Source organism: Silene latifolia, chromosome 5 (genome assembly GCF_048544455.1).
Source record: "Silene latifolia isolate original U9 population chromosome 5, ASM4854445v1, whole genome shotgun sequence".
Taxonomy (NCBI): domain Eukaryota; kingdom Viridiplantae; phylum Streptophyta; class Magnoliopsida; order Caryophyllales; family Caryophyllaceae; genus Silene; species Silene latifolia.
In genome coordinates, this window is record NC_133530.1 from 6,295,825 (window position 1) to 6,317,508 (window position 21,684).

At 35.2% G+C, this 21,684-nt stretch overlaps 1 protein-coding gene and 1 long non-coding RNA gene across 4 annotated transcripts in view; both read left to right on the forward strand.

Moving 5' to 3' along the window:
• Positions 1-21,684, forward strand: part of LOC141656532 (putative disease resistance protein RGA1) — a 35,104-nt gene that overhangs the window by 11,406 nt on the left and 2,014 nt on the right. Inside the window, exon 2 of the transcript XR_012548522.1 lies at positions 10,064-10,170. The gene's annotated coding sequence lies outside the window, so the exon portion shown is untranslated. The remainder of the gene's footprint in view (positions 1-10,063; positions 10,171-21,684) is intronic.
• LOC141655835 (uncharacterized) lies at positions 12,850-17,698 on the forward strand. Of its 3 annotated transcripts, none has more exons than XR_012548202.1 (10): positions 12,850-13,006; positions 13,133-13,269; positions 13,599-13,663; positions 13,955-14,030; positions 14,134-14,207; positions 14,399-14,469; positions 15,367-15,511; positions 15,598-15,664; positions 17,079-17,355; positions 17,463-17,698. It is a non-coding gene; the product is annotated as an uncharacterized LOC141655835 (long non-coding RNA). The 3 variants fall into 3 exon arrangements; XR_012548203.1 differs by having other exon boundaries at positions 13,221-13,269; XR_012548204.1 differs by having other exon boundaries at positions 12,858-13,006; positions 15,370-15,511.

Here is a 21,684-nt window from a genome sequence, read left to right on the forward strand (position 1 = left end):
GGTCTTCCTGAGTACATCATTTGTAACTACTGTGGCAAATTAGGTCATGAGTTTAATGGTTGTAACAAAAGAGTCTGTGACTTAGAAAGAAACACCAAAAATGCTAAACAAGTGTGGATAAAGAAAGAGGAAGTCAAAAAGGTTGTTGTCAAGAAGGAGCCCAAACTTGTTTGGGTTCCTAAACTAAATGTTTGATTTTTTATAGGCATTAGTAAGGGGCAGCAGCAATTGGTACTTAGACAGTGGATGCTCTCGTCACATGACGGGAGATGAAAACCAATTCCTCTCGCTAGAAGCCTACGATGGTGGCATGGTGACTTTTGGCGACAACAAGAAAGGTGAAATCATTGGTATTGGAAAAGTTGGTAAGTCAAAGTCATTATGCGTGGACAAAGTGTTGCTTGTCAAAGATTTAAAACACAATCTTTTGAGCATTTCACAACTATGTGATCGAGGTAATATTGTTGAATTTCTTGCTAGTGAATGTAGAATCATCAATGGAAAAACTAGAGAACTCATACTTGAAGGTAAACGTGTCAAAAATGTCTACATGACTAACTTATATTCATTGTCGGGTCAATCATTATCATGCATGAGTGTTCAAAAGAACGACCCTTGGCTTTGGCACAAACGACTTGGTCATGTAAATGCTAAGACACTTAACACCCTCAAGAGACTTGATCTAGTTGACGACATTCCTAACATTAAGTTTGAATTTAAATCACTTTGCGATGATTGTGTTAAAGGAAAACAAGTTAAATACTCTTTTAAATCCAAAAAGGTTGCTAGCACTTCCTTACCTCTTGAACTCATTCATATTGATTTATGTGGTCCCATGCGAGTTGTGAGTAGAGGTGGAAGTCGTTTTATTTGTGTCATTGTGGATGACTTCACAAGATTTGTTTGGCTTCTCTTCTTAAGTTCTAAAGATCAAACTTTTGATGAGTTCTTAATTTGGGTCAAAAAGGTTCAAAATAAATTTGGCTACAAACTTGTCTCATTGAGATCCGACCATGGAACCGAGTTTGAAAACTCGTCATTTGACTCTTATTGTAATGAGAATGGTGTTAGTCATAACTTCTCGGCCGCAAGAACCCCACAACAAAATGGGGTTGTGGAACGAATGAATCGAACTCTTGAAAATATGGCTAGAACCATGCTCATTAGCTCTAAAGTTCCTAAGAATTTTTGGGCCGAAGCCGTAAACACATCTTGTTATATTTACAACCGTGTCATGATTAGAAAAATCATTGGGAAAACTCCCTATGAACTATTACGAGGAAGAAAACCTAACCTTTCACATTTAAAATGCTTTGGTAGTAAATGCTTTGTGCACAATAATGGAAAAGACAACCTTGGCAAATTTGATGCTCGTAGTGATGAAGGAGTTTTTGTTGGTTATTCCGATCATAGTAAAGCCTATAAGGTTTATAACAAAAGGACTATGAAAATGGAAGAAAGCGTTCATGTAATATTTGATGAATCTAGTCTTTTTGTGTCAAACACACAGATTGATGATGAGGATGATGAATATGATGACGATTTTGAGATTGGTTTGATACGACATGATATGGATCAAGTGGTAGAAGAGGTGAGCAACACGTTGGAGCCTTTGTTGCATGATGAGGATGTCCAAAACTCGGGGGAACTAATCGTCCTCCTACACAAGATGATGCTACCTCATCCAGGGGAACAAGGATGGTGAAGAACAGCCCAATCTAAATATAAATGAACCACAATCACCTCCTTCAAACAATCCTCATGCAACGCAGTCCCCTCTTTGTTGCGGACGATTTAACAAACCGAATCCTCTAACTCACTTATTCCCAAGAAATGGAAACACCAAAGCTCACATCCTTTATCAAACTTAACCAGTGACCTAACCTCTGGAATAAAAACCAGATCATCGCTTCAAAATTTCGTGCACACAATGCCTTCATCTCAAAATCGAACGAGACCATGTCACAAAGAGCCTTTGATGATGAATCTTTGGGTGATTGCAATGCAAGAGGAATTGGAGCAATTTGAAAGAAACAAGGTATGACATCTTGTCCCTAGGCCCTCCCAACGTCATCGTAATTGGTACACGGTGGGTCTTTCGCAATAAGCTAGATGATGTTGGAGAAATCGTAAGGAATAAAGCTAGACTAGTGGTGCAAGGTTTTAACCAACAAGAAGAAATTGATTACGATGAAACCTTTGCACCGGTAGCTAGGCTTGAAGCCATACGAATGCTTGTAGCTTTTGCGTCTTTTCAAGGTATAAAGCTTTTTCAAATGGATGTCAAAACCGCATTTTTAAATGGATACCTTGATGAAGAAGTGTTTGTTGAACAACCTCCGGGCTTTATAAACAACGAGTTTCCCAACCACGTTTTTAAACTAGATAAAGCACTTTATGGTTTAAAACAGGCTCCTAGGGCTTGGTATGATAGGCTTTCAAAGTTTCTATTGGAAAATGGTTTCATACGTGGGTCCGTGGATAAAACGTTGTTTATCAAGTCACAAGGAGATGAACTGTTGCTTGTGCAAGTATATGTCGATGACATTATTTTTGGAGCAACTAACAATGTTCTTTATAAGTACTTTTCTGATTTGATGACTTCGGAATTTGAAATGAGTATGATGGGAGAACTTGGATTCTTTCTTGGTCTTCAAATCAAACAATGTGAAAATGGAACGATGATTCACCAACAAAAGTACTTAAAAGAAATGCTAAGTAAGTTTGGGTTGACTAATTCTAATCCTATGCCTACACCAATGGTGTCTAAAGTCAAGCTTGACAAAGACGAAAAACGGTAAGAGTATTAGTGAAAAGGTATATCGAGGTATGATCGGTTCCTTACTTTACTTAACCGCTAGTCGACCCGACATACAATTTAGTGTGTGTGCTTGTGCCCGTTTCCAAGCAAATCCTAAAGAATCTCATTTCAAAGCCGTCAAACGGATTTTTAGGTATTTGATTGGAACACAAGGGCTATATCTTTGGTACCCAACTCACTACGAACTTGATCTTGTAGGTTTTTCGGATGCGGACTATGCCGGTGATACATTGGATAGGAAAAGCACTTCGGGCATTGCTACTTTCCTAGGACCGTGTCTCATTTCATGGGTTTCTAAGAAGCAAAACTCTTGTTGCATTGTCCACGGCCGAAAGTGAATATGTGAGTGCCGCTCTATCTTTGTGCACAAATTCTTTGGGTACGTCAACAATTGCATGATTATGGCCTTACTTTCGAGACTACCCCTATTTTTTGTGACAACACTAGTGCAATTAATATATCAAAGAATCCTATACAACACTCACGAACTAAACACATCGACATACGACATCATTTTCTACGTGATCAAGTTGAGAAAGGTCATATTTGTCTAAGCTTTTGTAAAACGGAAAATCAAATTGCGGACATTCTTACAAAACCGTTAGAAAGAGAACAATTCGAAAGACTTCGGTCGGAAATTGGTTTATTGGGTGGCATACCGCTAAATTAGATTACTTTTTCCAATGATTGATTAGAAGGAGGATTTACATGTAATTAAATTTTAGTTAATATGGTTAAAATGCATGCAAATGTCGAACAAGATGAAATTAACAATTGTCTATGTGCACTTGAGTTATTTTTGCATTGAGCTTCCCAAGTTACTTTATGTCCCATCATACCTAAAGCCTACACCCTAGCCTCACTCTCTTAACACTCAACCGTCCTCTCACCTTGATTAATTACACCAACCCATCATTTACTTCCATGTTTCCACTAACACTCCCTATTACCCACTAAACAAAACCAACCCTCACCTTTTTCGGATTCCCAAAACCGTCAACACCCTTTCCCTTTTCACTCTCTTAAAATGCCTCCAAGATTTTCAAAAGAAGTTCTTCAACTCAGAAATACTTTCAATCCAAAATATATTGCCAAGAAGAAAATGGCTCCCAAAACCGCTGCCAAAACTAATGATATCAGCCCTGCTACTGCCAAGCCAACCGTTGCACGAAAAAAGACAACCGCCAAAAGGGGCGGTGGCCGTGGCAGAGGAGGTAGAAGTAGGAATCCTCCTATCTCTCTACAATTATATGCTGCGGTGGACTATGACACCGATGAGGAAGATTCCGGTTCTAAGGGAACCAAAAAAGATGAAGACACTCGAAAATCAAGTGATGTTGTCGAAACAAGTGAAAAGGGAGATCACTCAAGTGAGATGAAAGAGGGGGAACTTGAAAGTGAGAAATCAAAAGAGGGAAAAGAAAGTGAGGAAAAATCAGAGGGAGACAATGATAAATCAAAAGAAAGTGAAGAAAAATTATAGGGAGACAACGAAAAATCAAAGGAGAGTGAGGAAAAATCAAAAGAAAATGAAGGGGACTCAAACGAAGAGGAAAAGAAGGAGAATAATGAAAATGAAAATGATGCTACTGAAAAGAATGATGATGATGTGCTGTTGAAAGATTTGGTAAGTGAAACTTTAGAGAAGGATGAAAGGAGTGGAATTGATGCAACTGTGGCTTCCACTGTTGAAAGGGAAATTGGTTCCAATGCTGAAAAAATTGATGAAGATCCAAAAATTGATTCAACAAAAAACGGGCATGAAGAGGTTGTTGATGTTGAGGATCATGGTGATGCCACAGTGGTGTTTGATGATGGGCTTGACCCATTATTTTCAAAACCCGCATCACGAACCCGGTCCAAGCGAAAGATGCTTGAAATATTCGGTGATGATGATGAGGATGTGACACCGGAGGCATCCCCTCCAAAACCCAAAGTCACTCAAAGGAAAAGGGGATCCGGATCCAAAACCAAAGCACCCAAATGGGCTCGTTATCATCGAGATTTGCCAAGCATAGATGAGAATGAGATCATTGAGGATAAGGTTCCACTCAACACATGCATGAACCTTGTTATTGCCCCTTATGCCGAATCATTCAAGAATGACATCCTCAACCATCTTAGTTCTCTCGATCTTCCGGAGGAGATCTTCAAGATATGCCATGGTATGCTGATTTGTTGCTTCCACAGTGGAAGGCGTTATAAAAAACCTTGGTATGACACCTCTCTTGCTTTTAAATACTTCAAAGAGGCTATATATGCACAGGGTTGGGTGAATTTGTTGGACAAATATAGTCCCATGTACTTGTCCGAAATCATCCAATTTTATGCAACAGTCAAGGTAGATGTTGAATCTGGAACTCTCTCTGCCTTTATAAATCAGAAACCCCTTGTCCTTACAATCAACCAACTTGCTGCCCATCTGGATATATGTGATGTCGGGCTTACCTCCTTCCCCAAACGTGATTGGGGTGAAGTTGACGAGGTTATCTCTACCCAGGTCATGAAGGTTCTTCGACCTCATGATGACGATGGCCCAACCAACATATATGCTTTTGAATTAACCGCACCCATCCGGTTCATCTTTAACCTTGTTTTTCGTAACCTAGTCCTTTCCAACAATAGCCGTGGGAGATGTTCTCTCCTTGACATGCTCCTTATTCATCACATTGTCAAGCACAAACCCATTAACCTTCCTCGCCTTATGTTTCACCGAATTCTTGAGATGTCCACTGAGTTCCAAAGCGGGAACTTTGACAAAAATGCCGTGGTTCCTTATGGTATGTGGCTCTCGATCATCTTTATGAGGGAGGGGTTAGTGTTGAAAGGCAGCCCTGCAATTGAAAAACTAAGTGATGAGATGACACCGGGCCTTCTTTCTCGGATGAGCTTGGAGATCAAGGATGGGAAATTGGAAAGGAAAAACCAGTCGGGTTCTACAGCAGGTTCTACTGTTGAATTGGGTGTGGTGCTCGCAAAGTTGGATGAACTTCTTGGTATTGTCAATCGGTTGGTCAAAGATCAGGGCAAGCTAAGGGATGAGGTGGGTGATCTTCGCACTATGAATGAAGATCTACTTGAACGTCTTCATATCACCAAGCCGAATGCCTCCTAAGCTCATGCCTCTTTAACCCGTCTCTCCTTATGAACTTTGGCTCTTTGCTGTTTTTTAAAAGACACTCTCTTGCACTTTCGGATGTTTGTTATTATCTTGCTTGAACTATTTGTGTGTGTTTAAATCGTGTTGCTTGACTTTTGGACATGTTTTATCCTCCTTTGACGATGTCAAGAGGGGGAAGTAGTTTAATTATGCTATGTGTGATCTTCTAACTCTTAGGCTAACGTCCACCTTAATTATGTCTTAGCTTCCATGATTAGATGTTTTACTTTGGCCAAGCATGTTGCACCTTTCGACTACCTTGATCATGTTTATAATCATGTTTATGTTGAAATGACCAAAGACCGACTAACCATGGGCTAAGGGGGAATATCACACATGTTTGGACTTGTCATCATCAAAGGGGGAATTTGTTAGAACACATTGGATTGATGATGCCAAGTCCCTTTGTTATTTGATTGTTTGCTCTTAGTTGAAATAATTAGTGATTGAAGCAATCAAATGGACTTTCAACAATGATTCAAGATGATCAAGCTAATCAAGGAAGTCAAGACAATGATATTTTCCAAGCCTTAGTCGATATATGTAAGAGTAAGTGTAACATTCTCATTTAAGTCAAGTAATGGCAAAACCATGCAACAAAGATCTGTTTGATCTTGTGGGTTTCGGTACTATCATACGGAGGAGGAATTTCGACCAAATGTTTTAAAGTGTCAAAACTTTGCAAACTTTAAACCTTAAACATTTGAATTTTCAAAAGCTTGAAAATAATCTGAAATTTTGGAGTCACAAGCCCACTTGTCTAAGCCTCTAGATTTGTGCAAACACTTTTTACTAAAATGGCAAAAAAGACTTGTCAAACTTCTAAAGTAAGAAAACCTTTTTGCCATTTTGGTAAATTGTCACATGTTGAGTGTAGAAGCTTAAGTTTTCTGATTTCTTAAGCCCCAAGCCTATAGTCTAACACTTACCATCACTCAAAGCTATCATTTTAATATTGGATTTAATCTTTCTAAGTTGTACTTACCTAAGACTAAATCCACTATAAATAGAGTGTCTTAGTCACATTTATTTCTTAAGACTTCCAAAACATTTATTGTAAAAACCTTGCAAATCATTTGTGCATTCAAAGCTTTGTTCTTCAAGCATTTGCAAAACGTTTTTCTGATTTTAAGTCTTCAAAATTGTTTTCGAAAAAGCTGTAAAACCTCCAAGTATCAGTTCGCTGTACTGTGACATAATGAGTTTGTTCCATGATTCTCGTGTTAGATCTTCATTGTAATCTCCATGTTCATTTAAGTGAACTCTTGAGATTCAAGATTCTGTAACACCTTGAGATAGAACCCATAAACTCTTGAAGCGGAGTAGCTTTAAGTTTGAGTGCAACCGGAGTAGGTTGGCGAGTTATTTTCATTGTAAGGGGTTTAGTAAGTTTGAGTAAATTTCTAAACAAGTAATAAAATAACGGTTGGACGTAGGCCTCGGAGTAGAGGCTAAACCAATTTTTTAAATGTCGTTTGTTTGTTCATTTACTTTTACGTTCTTTCACTTTGCTATTTCTCGCATGTACCTAATCAAGCTCTGTGTCACGTCACCTATCTTGTGACATAGAATCGTTGTACCTTCTTGTGAACTTACATTCAATTAAGTTTCTCAAGTCTTGTACTTCTTTATTCTTAGCTTAAAGTAACTAATTAACTAAGTTAAGGATAAAATTTTTAAAAGGTACACCTAATTCACCCCCTCCCCCTCTTAGGTGTTAATCGTTCTTAACTCTTCAATTGGTATCAGAGCCTCGTGCTCTTGATATTGGTTAAATCCAAAGAGTTGATCCTATTGTTATGGACGATTCAAAACACACTAAGTATCCCATTTTCAAGGGAGAAAACTATGGCTGGTGGAAACATCGCATGGAGCACTATGTCAAAAGTGCGGACTATGAATGTTGGTTAATCATTCAAAAGGGTCCCCTCAAAATCGAAGTGATTAATGGTGATGGCACTAGCTCCTTGAAAATTGAGGATAAGTATGTTGAGGCCGACTATAAGAAAATCGAGAAAAACTCTAAGGCCATGTCCATTCTTCAACATGGGATCGGTGACCAAGAGATTAATCGTATATCTGGATGTGCTTCGGCCAAAGAGATTTGGGACACCCTAAGCCTTGCTTATGAGGGAACGTCACAAGTCAAGAAATACCGTATTGATCTTCTCATGCAACAATATGAGATGTTCAATATGGAACGAGATGAGTCAATTAATAGTTTGTCTTCACGTTTTTCTAGTATTGTCAATGACCTTAAGAGTTTAGGTAGGAGTTTTCAATCCAAGGATTTAGTCCGTAAAATCCTTCGTAGCCTAACTGAAAAGTGGCAACCGAAGGTTACGGCTATTGAGGAAGCTAAGGACCTTTCATTGCTCACCCTTGATGAACTTATGGGCTCACTTATGGCTCATGAGTTAACTCTCATGAAGCGTTTTAGTGAAAGCTCTAAAGGGAAAGGACTCGCTCTTAATGCTCTCTCAAGTGATGAGGAGGATGAAGATGATGAGTTTGCAATGTTCACTAAAAACATTGTTGGCATGATCAATGGTCGAAACTCTCAAAGGTATAGCAACAACTCTAGTAAACGCCGTTTTCCTAAGAGAAGATCTAACTCCACTATTGGTTGCTTTAAGTGTGGCGACAAAGGTCACCAAATCAAGGAATGCCCAAAGTGGAACGATATCAAATCTAAGGAAAAACGTGACTTTGCAAAACGTGATTACAAAAACGTGAATCGAGTCGGACTATAAGCTAAAGAGTTTGTCAGAAGTTGAGGACTTGTTCAAAACCTGCTTGTCCTCTCTTCAATGCCTAGAAATTTGGAGATGCCCGAAACTCAGGAGTTTATTTGGAGGGTTGGAGCATCTGACAGGCTTGCAGAAGTTACATATACGCAAGAGTGCTGGTCTTCTAAACAACGATGATAATGGTGGCGTACCATGGGGCAGCCTTGCTCCCACACTTCAATCATTGAAGCTGGAGGATCTTCCACATCTGACAAATCTTCCTAATGGGATGCAGCACTTGACCTCGCTCGAGTCTCTTTTGATTGTCGATTGCAAGGGGTTAACGTCAGTGCCGGACTGGTTTCAGCACATCCCTGACATTTTAATTGAAGAATAATAAAGGCACTGTCCTCATTGGTAGTAAACACTCGGTTTTTAATATACTTCCTCCGATTCATTTGTTTCTTATGATCATTTGACTAAAATATTCCTCACAAAATCATAAAAATGATAAGAACCAAATGAATCGGAGGGAGTATTTGTATTTATATTCCATAGAATCGGTATTTGTATCTCAGTATGCCATTTTATTGTGACTGATAAACATTTTTTATGTTACAGAGGATAATGAAATTATTGCCAAATGAGTTACTATCAATTAGAAGTAATACATATGCAATTTGATGTTATTAATTCTTGTTGATCCAAATTAGTTTCACTACATTGCACGAAACTCGAACATCTGTATTATTTTTCTACCTCTAGTGAAATTCAGACTTTTTTAGTCTGTCACTTTTTTATGATATTTTGCTAATTGCCCTTACTTTCCATCCTTAGGCATGACAGAGCATTACGGAACTTTTCTTGCGTGTATGGCTTGCTAGATACGCTAAGGTCAGGGATATCCTTGCCCTTTTGTTTCCCAAATCTATTTAGTCGTTACTCGAGATTCAATGATCTTCTGTAAACTTTACACTTTCTCGAATTAGCTTCGTGCATCCGTGTAGCAAGGTGCAAACATTCGCAAGATAATGAAGAAAATGATCTTCGTAGAAACATTCGCAGTGATTCGAAAAAAGGACGCAAATGCAAATAATAAATTCTCATGATAATAAGATTTGCTAAATTGGTGATTGTAAATCGAACTCATAGTTTCTCGGTTTTGTTGCTCCAGTGCTCCCTGACCGCAAGCATTGTGCAGTGACGTCTTTGATTCAAGCGTACTTAAACATGCTGCTTAAGGTCTGCAAATTGCAAACATGGCGTATTATAAATTCACCAACGGTACGAAAAATAGGATAAAATGAGTATATTCACAAGGCTTTCATGGTCCATTTGATAGAAACCGCATAGTTTTTGGGATTTAACTATTTCCGTCTTGGAAAAGATATTTTCTTTGTTCAAATGATAAAATAGGATGAGTCCAAAATAGGAGCTAAATCCCAACACACGTCACAATCGTGATCGATTAGCGAAGATTCATCCGCCGAACTTTCTTCAAGAGCCTAAATTACATTGTATTCATGAATACCTTATTCATTTATTTTAATGTGTTTTCAGGTGGAGATTGCAAAAGCCTCATGTTTATTAATTTAGGCTATCAAGAAAGTTCGGCGGATGAATCTTCGCTAAAATAGGATTTAGCTCCTATTTTGGACTCGTCCTATTTTATCATGTTGTATATTATGAGATTCCCCCAAACTTTATCTTTTATGTGAAGAAAGGGGAGTTTGATGAGGCGAAGAGGACCTAGAAGAATGTTATGAGTAGTTCTTATGTGAAGAAAGGGGAGTTTGATGAGGCGAAAGAGGATGTAGAAGTGGCGATTATCATGTATTATAGGCAGTAACAAATAGCGAGGATAGCCATGGAGCGCATATCGAATCGATCTCTGAGATTTAAGGGAATTTGGAGATTTGGAACAGTAATTAAAAGAAGAGAAATCGGAGATTATTGAAACAAGAATGTTGAGGACTCTAGGGTTTTGACTTTTGAGGTAAATTTATAGGAAAAGTAGATCTAAAATTAGGTCATTAGAACTTGAATATTGCCGTAAAACGGGCCTAATTAAGCGGGATATCTCATAAAAATAAAATATATCACAAATTTTCAGCCAAGTAAAATCCCACGTAAAAAGGGAAGTTTACATTATTTTGTTCAAAGATATCTTCCTAAAATATCTCCTAAATATAACCACCCACTAACAAATAATCAATTATTTAATAAAAAATAATCTACAATATAAAAAAAGATTAACTATCCATAAATAAAATATTTACTAGTTTTAAACCCGTGCAAAATTGCACGGGTATGTATTTGGGCCAGTATTAATGTTTTTGGATGTATATTTGTTTTTGCATTTCTATCGGTAGCCTATCATTGTCATCTTCCGAATTCGGAATGCGAGACTGATAGTAAAGTTGCCAGAATTTTTGCTCCAAGTACATAAATCCTCGGTGATGAACGGTTTTCTATACAGATCTGAGAGGATTATTTTTTCTAAAAAGAACATATTTTAAAGTTTTTCTACTGTTAACTTATCGTGGTGTTATTATTAAAAAAATATTTATTACAACAATTGCGAATTATTTATTTAAATTTTTTAAAATTTTATTAAAAAAAATTTAATCACTTGTAAATTAAATTAAAATTTATTTGTTTTTTTACAGTAAAAAAAAATTAAAATTTTCTTTAAATTCTAGTTGAAAACTAAATTAACTCGCGGCTGATAGTTAAGTTGCCGAGTTTTATATTCCAAGTAAATACTCCGTCATAATTGATTTTTTAAACAAAAAATTTTGTACCATATAGTTTTAAAAAATTATGTTGTGATGTTGTTGCTGCATGGTACAATAATATTAACCAAAATCTATATATATATATAAAAGAGAGTTTTTTCGATCGATTCTAGAGCGTCCACATCATCAAAAATTAATTTAGGAAAGTTTTATAAATAATATTTTCCACATAAAAAATAAAGTGGAGAATCTTTTATTTATTATAATATCTATATTTCCTATTTATATTCATGAGAAGTTTCTAATTTTTATATAAAAATTTTGACATTTCATTTGGCAAAAAAATGTTCTTATAAAAATTATGAAGATAATATAATTAGATTCGTGGTAAAAAATGCTTTCATTAGAGTATAGATTTCATATGATTTGCACATACGAGTAGTAAAGATGGTGTACTTCTTTTAATATGTTATATGTCCCACATTGAAAAACAATGTTAGTGTGGTGATTATAATACGTATAAATTATAGAATTGTCTCACATCGAAAGATTAACATAAGGTGGGTGATCCTATGATTATAAATAGGAGTCATCATTGGAACCTATATAACAACCAAAAACCTTTTGAGTCTCTTCAGTATTGTTTTGGAGAGCTCTTAAGAGTTTATATCATTATCTTCACAGTATGATATATTAATATTTTTTCTATATTTCTATATTATGTATTATATTCAAATGATGTTTATAATCTTTATATAAAAACTTATACATCTTATTTGCCAAAAAATTATTAGTAAAAAAACGTACGAATATTAATAAATAGTACTCCCTCCATTCAAAACCAAATACAACATTTTCATTTACACACTTGCCAAGACACAAATTACAACGTAAATATCTTTAAGTTTACATTATAAAAAAATTAAAAATTTGATATTCTCATTGTACTTTATAGGTGAAGCAAATAAGATCCCACATGACCATATTTTGTCTTACGTATTGCAAGGAATCATAAAGATTCTATTCGTTCATGAATAGTGTAAAAAAAAGGAATGTTGTATTTGGTCTTGAATCGAGGGAGTATAGTATTTGCTCATTATTATTAACCCGAGTTAGATGTCGAATTAGGTGCGAAAAAGATGGTGTATTTTTAAGTATGTTATTTGTCCCACATTGAAAAATATGTTGGTGTGGTGAATATATTACGTATAAATAATAAAATTGTCCCACATCGAAAGTTTAGCATAAGGTGGGTGATCATATCCCTACATCTTAAAAAGGGAGAACTTGGTGGTACTGTAGCTATGAATAGTATCACCCAAGTTCTCCCCTCTACCGTTGATCTCCCCCTTCACATCTCATCCCTCCATTTATCTCTATCACTCACAGCCACTCCTTCATACATCTCTCTACTGACTACTGACTCTCGTCCACTCAAAATCCCAAAAACTCAACTAAAATAAATAATCTAAAATCCCCTCAACTCACAGCCACTCCTCGCTCCTCAAATAATCATCGACCTCTCCAGCTCAACTATAATCGAAAATCTCTTTCAAAGGTATGTTCTCTTTTTGCGATTCAATTCCATTTTTGTTGTTTATCAGTTTGATTTCGTTATTCATAGGGTAGTATACTGATTATTTCCATTTTTGTTGTTTATTTAGTTTGATTTTGTTTGTTTTAGGGTATTGATTTACACATTTGTTCTGGATTCCTTTATTTCTGGGTGGCCAATATTAGCAGTTATCAATGATTTCGTTTTGGGTGTATAGACAACATCATCGCATTTCGGCTCGGGTTGTCATCACACTTCAGCTACAGGTTTTATTCCCGTCTCACTCTGTAGTTATTCGTTGTTTCGGTTTGATGAGCTGTGTTAATTTTGTTTTCGGCTGAGTGTTCATTTACTGTGTGTTGTGGATAGTTTCTTAAAATCGTTGGTATTTAGTGTTCAATTTCTCCCCCTTTTATCATCAAATCAAGGCTTTTGATTCTTTGTTGAGTTTATTATCACCTTATATTCTTTATTCAATCATGTTTTAGTTTGAGTTTCCTGGGTTTTTCTCTCTTTGGATCTTGAATGCCCCTGTGTTATTTTTGGTCCGTTTACCCTAATTATTGGTTGTTATGTTGTTGTTGTTTAAGTGCAGGCTTTGTTAGTTCCTCAGGGTGGGAATGCTCTTGGGGCTGAAATTCCTCAAAGTGCTCTTAAAAGGTTAGTGAGCTCGCAGTCTGTTTGTTGTCAAATTTGTTGGGTTTTTCGTTGGTACTGATTTCATTGTTTGGACAACATAGCTTTGTGGTCATATTTTGAGGTTTTTTTCCTATTTTTTATTCTTCGAATTCCGCTTTATTGGTGTTAATTTGTTTGTGTTTTCTCGAATGGCGATGTACTGTTGTGTTATGTATACTAATCTGCTTTATTTGTGTTATTTTATTCTGATCTTTGTTGGACAACCTTCTCCATTTATTGATTATATATGAGATTTTCCGTTGGTGGTGGCAGTTGTTGCTGGGATGGCGAAAGTTGCCCCAAAGTTCAGTCCGTTGGTTATTAAGCTCGTTTAGTGCGCTGAAAGAGAGTAATTGTTTTCTGCTTTCATAACCGTTTATTATTAAGCTCGTTTGTTATCTTTGGATGGTTTACCTCCCCTTATTGTTTACTATGTTGTCCTTCATATACAGGGTTTGTTAGTTCCTCAAGATGGAGGCATGGAAATGCTCCCGAGTGCTGGAATTGCTTGTAGTTCTTTTAAAAGGTTAGTGAACTGGGAGGGTGTTTATTGGCAAATTTGCTGATTTGTTTGGTGGTTTATGTATTAACGCTTTACGGTATCGTTTAGTGTTTTTCTAATCATTCATTATTAACCTCGCTTGTATCTTGGGTCCGTTTACCCCGCATATTGTTTATTATGTTGTCCTTTAAATTCAGTGTTTGTTTGTTCGTCAGGATGGATTCATGGAAAAGTCAACTCCCTGGTCTTAGGTTAATTCGGGCACATTACTGGTTCTTAGGAGCAGGTTTTCTACTTTACATTTGCAAACTACCTTCCCACATGCATTTAGTTTTTTCAGAGTCGTATCTTAAAGCTGATTAGAAATTTACTATTTGATTCTTATTTTATTTACTTTTAAAACTGTAATTAGCTGCACCATGTCTTTGAATGATCTTGCCTAATGTCTATCTATTTGGCAGTCCAAATAAAGGATAAAGAATATATTTGAAGCATACGGAGTAGTGTCGTAAATTGCAGGAACCCAGAATCTTTGTTCATTTGGTGTAGGTCTACATAAATAGTCTACGTATAAGATGTGTGCCAACATCGTCTCTCGCCTCACATACTTATTTGTGTTCTTTCTTTAAAAGATGTGTATCAACATCGTCTGATGTATAGTGTAAGGGAGTTAGTATATTTTTCCTGGCTCATTTGTGTTCTTTAATTGGTTTGTGAGTTTAAACCGTTGATTTTTCTATAATGTGCTGGTCATTAATTTTTTTTTTTTTTGTTATTTTACTTTGATAGCGTATAAAGTTCATGTGCTCAGGTCTTGCAATTGATGTAGTGCATGTTGTGTGAGTATCAGGTGCTTCTCCTGTCTAAAAGTTAAAACGATTCTTCTCTTGTTGTTAAAGTGAAACAATTATTCTCCTGATCTTAAAGTGAAACGATTGTGCAACTGTGGGCACTAGGTGTGTGTTGATTTTGCACATTATTATCCACACACAAAACGAGTACGTTCTACACTCCCCTTACAACACGTTGTCCCGTGTCATCTGCTCCCTTCTCTAAACTCTTAACAGGAGAGCACCTCCATAGTTAATCTCAACTACTACCCAGCAACTCTCCACCTTCCCGTCTTAATTATTGTTTTACAAATCTAGCTGCACTCTGATGGGTTCATCGATGGTGTTTGTAGTAGGCAGGTGTTCTATGCTCGTTGGTGTCGATCGTTGCTGGAATAGTTCAGGATGGTTGTGGTGTGACTGGTGATGGTAGTGGTCGGTGGATGTCACAGACTCCATAGATAGCCCCTTCAGTAGCTCCGCCTCAACATTCCTCAGGTCATTCTCTCATTTTAGCTCCCTTAAATTAATTTTATCTTGATTGTTTTTTTTTTCGAGGTTAGAGCTGATCTTCAACATTCTAGGTACCGAACTACCCTCGTTCCCAAATGCATCGGTTTTGAAAGGGTACTGGTGGGGCTTTTCTGTTAGGTATCCTCATTTTTCCTTTCTCTTTTTAAAATTTAATATAGTTCTTGGTTGATTTGGTCATAGGTCATTTGTTTGATTAATTAGATTGTCCATAGTTTATGTTGTTTGAGATTTTTACATTTTGACATTATCCATAGTTATTTGATTTTGTTGTTTTTAATTTCTGTATTTTGAGGACTGATTTTGCGGGTTCTTAGAAAAGAGCTAGGAGGTAAAATTTGTAGTGATTTTTCATATTTAGTAGCGCCACGATTTTATGAGTTTTCGAGTCCCGACCATCTCTACCCTATTTGCTCATTTCTCATCTGGTTATTCTGCTTTCTCGGAGTCTCTTCCTTCTATTTACTTGGGGTTTCACCTAATTTGGGATTCCATTTTTGTTCCCTCCTTTCATTAGTAGAGATAATAGGAGTACTGATTTTTGATAATGAACAACCCAATATTATTTTGTAGTTCGGTAAACGAGCGATGCAATTTCATCTTTAATTTCCAGCCTATTAAGCTTAATTCATTCTTCCATTTTGTTTAGTGAACAACCCAGTATTCACTGTCTTCATGAGGTCTGTACACGTGGCTGAGGGAAAATGAATCAGAGAAGGTCGGGAGGCCAAAGGCCACTAGGAAAAGATGGCCTGGGACAATTTTATGCTGACCTTTAGTGTTTTCCCCATGATAACACCCTCCCAATGGCGATCCATCTTACTTTACCATTTCATCAAATGCTTGCATTTTCTTTTCAGACGGGATCGCTTTCACTCGCTGGTATAAAACCGTCTTACTCGAGTGTTATTATTAACTCTCTTGTTTTTTTAACTACTCTGTGGCTTATTGGGTGAATAGAATAGAATAGAATGCGGTTTTATAATACGTTGATTGATTGTAAAACCGTTTTATAACAGACCTTCTCATCAACACTATGACCCAGGGTTTCTTATTTCTGATTAGCTAAGCTACTATCTCAGTTCTTGTGGAATACGCCTAGATTTCGCTATTGTTTCAGTTTAATTAAAACCGGTGTGTAGATTTTGCTAATATTGTTGTTAGATCAGCCATTTCAGATCCAATTTTTTCATTTAATTTGTTTTTGATTAATACTTGATTGAATTTGTTTGTTTCGACTGATTGTAGTATGAATTAGGGTTACTTGCTGGTTTTACTCTATTATTTCGTAAATCATTTGCTCACCTCCTTGTAATGTGAATCATTTGTAATCATTTCGCTATATGTTTGACTACGTTTATGTTTGGTCTGCTGTTTATGACAACACCTGCAACTGCTGTTGTTTCGATTTCATGTATTAAACAATTGCTATACATTATCGTGTAAATAGTAGTATATGTTCCTTTTTTAGATCTATTTTCTCTTTTATATTGTTTGAGGCTTTCATTGCTTTCGTTTGTTATTTTGATTTCAGGAAGATGTACATGGAAGAGCACCCTGATTCCAAGGGTATTAAGGAGCTTGCTACGGATGCTGGAGCTAAGTGGAAGGCCATGACCGATGAGGCTACTTCTCATCACAACCTATGCGCCCTTTGCAATTTCCGTGGATATTAATTTAATTGATTTCTGATGATGGATTTAATTATTGCAATTTACTGTGCAGGAAAAGAGGCTCTATATGGACAAAGCAGCACAACTGAAGGTAGAGCATGAGAAAACCATGGAGGATATAATGCTCAGAAAGAAGAAGTATGCAGATAGTTTCCGCTTGCCTATGAATATGATTCGGCTTTTTTTTACTGAACTAAACTGTGTATTTGGTGTCTTACCTAAATTCTGGGTTGCTCATTGATTAGTGATCTGCTGATTTCTGATTTGCAAGCTGAGGAATTGTGCGATGAAGATGCATAGGTCTTTGGACAGGGAACCTGAAGAATGTCGAATTAAAAGTACTTTCGGATTATCCGGAATTGTAAATTTTGACTTTTAACTATGAATAGCAGAATTTAGCAGTAGTTATAGTTGTCTTGGCACTCGGCTTATGAAGCTCTTTGAAAGCATCTTATCAGTATAAATTCATTGCTTGGCCAAATGTTTGACGGCAATTTTTTTCGTTTGTACGTCATATTATCGTATATGGCTACAGATGCTGGATTCAGCAAATAGACGATGAGCATTTTTATTGGAACAACTTTTATGTTGTATTCTGAATCTGATTTGCCACTTTAGATGGTTGTTTGAAGTTTGAATGGTGCTTCGTACTTGTATTGATTTGCCAATTTAGATGGTTATAGTGTTGTATTTAACTTCAACATCTGTTTCCAATCGTGGATAATCTGGTGGTTGATCTTTGGCTTTTGATTGCTTACATTGCGAAGCTAACAATGTTTTTAAAGGGCTGGAGTGCAACAAAAGAGGACTTGATTGTGGACCATGGCTGAACACCAAATTCCGAGAGTTTACCTGATGTGTTACCGCTGGCAGACCAGCCGGCAATGGTCACTGGTCAGGTATGGTGACTGACATGAGTAGAATTCGAGATCATATTCAACACATTAAAGGTACTTTTTGTAGGTCGTTAACATGAACCATGAGTGTGTGGCACATTGGCCCATAGGCTTGACAATTTAAGATCAGGAGTTTAGGACACTTCACTATGCACTATTTAAGAGTAGTTTCAAACTTTAAGTGCCTTTATATAGTCAATATGTTGAGTACATAAGCCATACCCTTGTACTTGGACTTGCTATAATGTCAGCGAATCAGAATTGAAGCGAGAAAACTTTGTGGAACATTGGGAAATACGACGACAGTGATGATGCTAGAGATAGCGGTGGGGATGAAAATGGGGTAATGCTGAGAAAATAAGGATCGATCCAAAATCCACAAAGTTTTTAATGGTTGCTTACTTGCTTTCCTATGGTTCTTCCGAGCGGAGCGATAGGTATTGATGTTGGCATTACCTATTGATGTTGGTCAGGATAAATCATAATCCCTAAATTATATTATCGTTTATCGCTGTATGTTTGTTAGCCTCGTTGTTGCGTGCACAAGTGTAGTGTCTATGTTACCCGACTCCTCAAAGTGCTGAAGTTCTTATGCCAATATTCTCGCGACCTAATGCCTATCTTAAATTCAAACTGTAGCACTTAAATGTCACAAATACTTACGTTGCACATTTGATCTAAAACTGCCCACACTAGATAGAAATATCGATCTTCGGGCACTGCGATTCCCAACATCAATAGCAGCAAATTGAAATGTGTAGTGGCAGATCTCGCGTATCGTTATTATTGTCCCAGCATATTTTATTTAAATACAGGTGTAAATGAAGTTTAAATAAATTCCCTGCCGTATAACAGTCACATGAACATTAAAAGAGCCTAACGTTCTAATGTGTTTTCAAATTTCACTACGATATTTGATAATGATATAAACGATTTATTAAATTGGGGTACCGCGCCCGGTAGGGCGCGGTGCAACAACTAGTGATTATAAATACAAGAAATCCTTAGAACCTAAATACCAACCCAAAAACTTCTGAGTATCTTAAGCATTGTCTAGGAGAGCTCTTAAGAGTTTATATCATTATCTTCACGATATGATATATATATATATTTTATATTATGTCTAACAAATTAAAGTAACATAATTTTTTTTTGAAAAATTATATAATTAGATTCGTGTTAAATAAATGCTAGCATTAGAATATAGTATCATATTATTTGCACATATTTTAATTACGATAGAAGTTAAAAAAATATACTATACGAATATTAATAAATAGTATAGTATTTTCTTCTTATTATTATTAAACTGGGTTAGATGTCGAATTAGGTGCCAAAAAGATAGTGTATTTCTAAGTATATTGTTTATCCTACATTGAAAAATGATGTAAGTGTGGTAAATATACTACATATAAATAGTTGAATTGTCCCACATTAGAAGATTATCATGAGGTGACGTATCACATGATAATAAATATGAGTCATATTTGAAACTTAGGGGTATCAACCAAAAATCTTTTGAATCGCTTGAAAATTTTCTTATAAGAGTTTGTATTAGCGGCAAACCTTAGTTACAACAATACTATACAGATATTAATCACGTAGATATTTATAAAAGCGATTATATATTACTATATTAGTGATATTATATTGTTTATTTTAAGACAATCGATAGTATAATAACTTTATTTAAGACAAAATCATAATTAAAAAATAAAATGGATGCTAAATATACATAAATTGGTTATTAATGTGTCATATAATGATAATCTCGGCAATAAAATAGAAAATTTATGAATTATAATACAATCAAGTGTTGCATAAAAAGATCTTGAATCAACAAACAAATCAATAATGAGCTTTTTTACTTTGATAAATAGTAGAATTAAATATTTTTAACTTTCAAATATAGGTAATTATTATGCCTCATTACATTTGAGTAACTAAAACACATCATAATTTTTAACCAATAATCAAAATCGCACCAGAAAAAGAAAATATTTTGCATTTGTTTATACATTTGATTGCTCCCTCAATTACACCTTAAAAGTCGTGTTAGGAAAAAAAATGTAATTTAAATCATATCATTTGTACATATTTTAATTATGACAAAAAATGGAAAAAAAAACGTACGAATATAAATAGATAGTATAATATTTTCTCATTATTAAATCGGGTTGGATATCGAAATAGGTACAAAAAAGATGGTGTACCTTTTCGTGTGTTATTTATCTCACATTGAAAAATAACGTAGGTGTGGTAAATATACTACATATAAATAGTTGAATTGTCCACATCAGAAAATTATCATAAGGTGGGTGATGTTAAAAATTAATTTAGGAAAGTATCATAAATAATATTTTTTGATGTAAAAAAAAAAGTGAGAATCTTTTAATTATTATAATATTTATTTCCTATATTATATTCAAGTGATGTTTCTAATTTTTATATAAAAAAATTTTACATTTCATTTGGAAAAAAATATCATTAAGAAAATTATGAAAATAACATAATTTGATTCGTGGTAAAAATGATATCATTAGCGTGTAGATTTCATATATAATTTGTACATATATAAAATTGTGTACTTCTTAGTATGTTGTTATATGTCCCACATTGAAAAATAATGCAGGATTATATAAAAATAATAGAATTGTCCCACATCGAAAGATTAACATAAGATTAGTGGTCTTATGATTATAAATATTAGGCATTCTTGGAACTTAGGTATCAACCTAACATCCTTTGCGTCTCTTAAATAAGATGTTTTGACTTTTGATCATATCTAAATAAATGATTAGACATAAGATGTAAATATTAAGACCTTATAACCATTTTTTTTTGCTAAGCTAATTACCCCGTTGCAACGCACGGGCATCCAAACTAGTACATGAATATTTTATACTCCAACTAAATACTCCGTCAAGATTTATTTTTTAAACAAAAAATATTGTACCATATAGTTTTAAAAAATTATGTATGTAATTCATTTGCGTTTTATGTTCGATCCCGTATATAAATGTTATTCCTTCTTGAAATTATGTAATTTTATTATTATGTAATTTTGCTTTAAAAATTATGTAATTCAATTTCATTTACTCGCATTTGTAATTCATTCTGCGTATATGTTATTAATTTTATTTACACGGAATGTATAAAATTATTTCATAATATTAATTCATAGAATTTTTTCATAATATTATTTCATAGAATTTGTTGTAAGACGGAATTTATCGCATGTTTGAAAAGACGGAAATCTGAAGAAATAAATACATTACACACTCACGGGTTCCACCATAACATGAATTTCAAAAAAAAAAAAAAAAAAAATCTTGCATTAATGACGTGGCGCGCTGAGAATTGAGTATTGTCTTTTGTATTAATATAGATAAGATTACAAAATATAAGAAGTTTCAAAGTTGAAAATATCTTAACAAAATTATTTAATTGCGAGATTATAGGCGTTCAAACTTGGAAACAAAATCTCGGTTTTATTAGGTAACTAGATTTTAATTTAAGAAACATAATAACTATCAATTAATGCACTAAATATATATGTGAATTTTCCTAG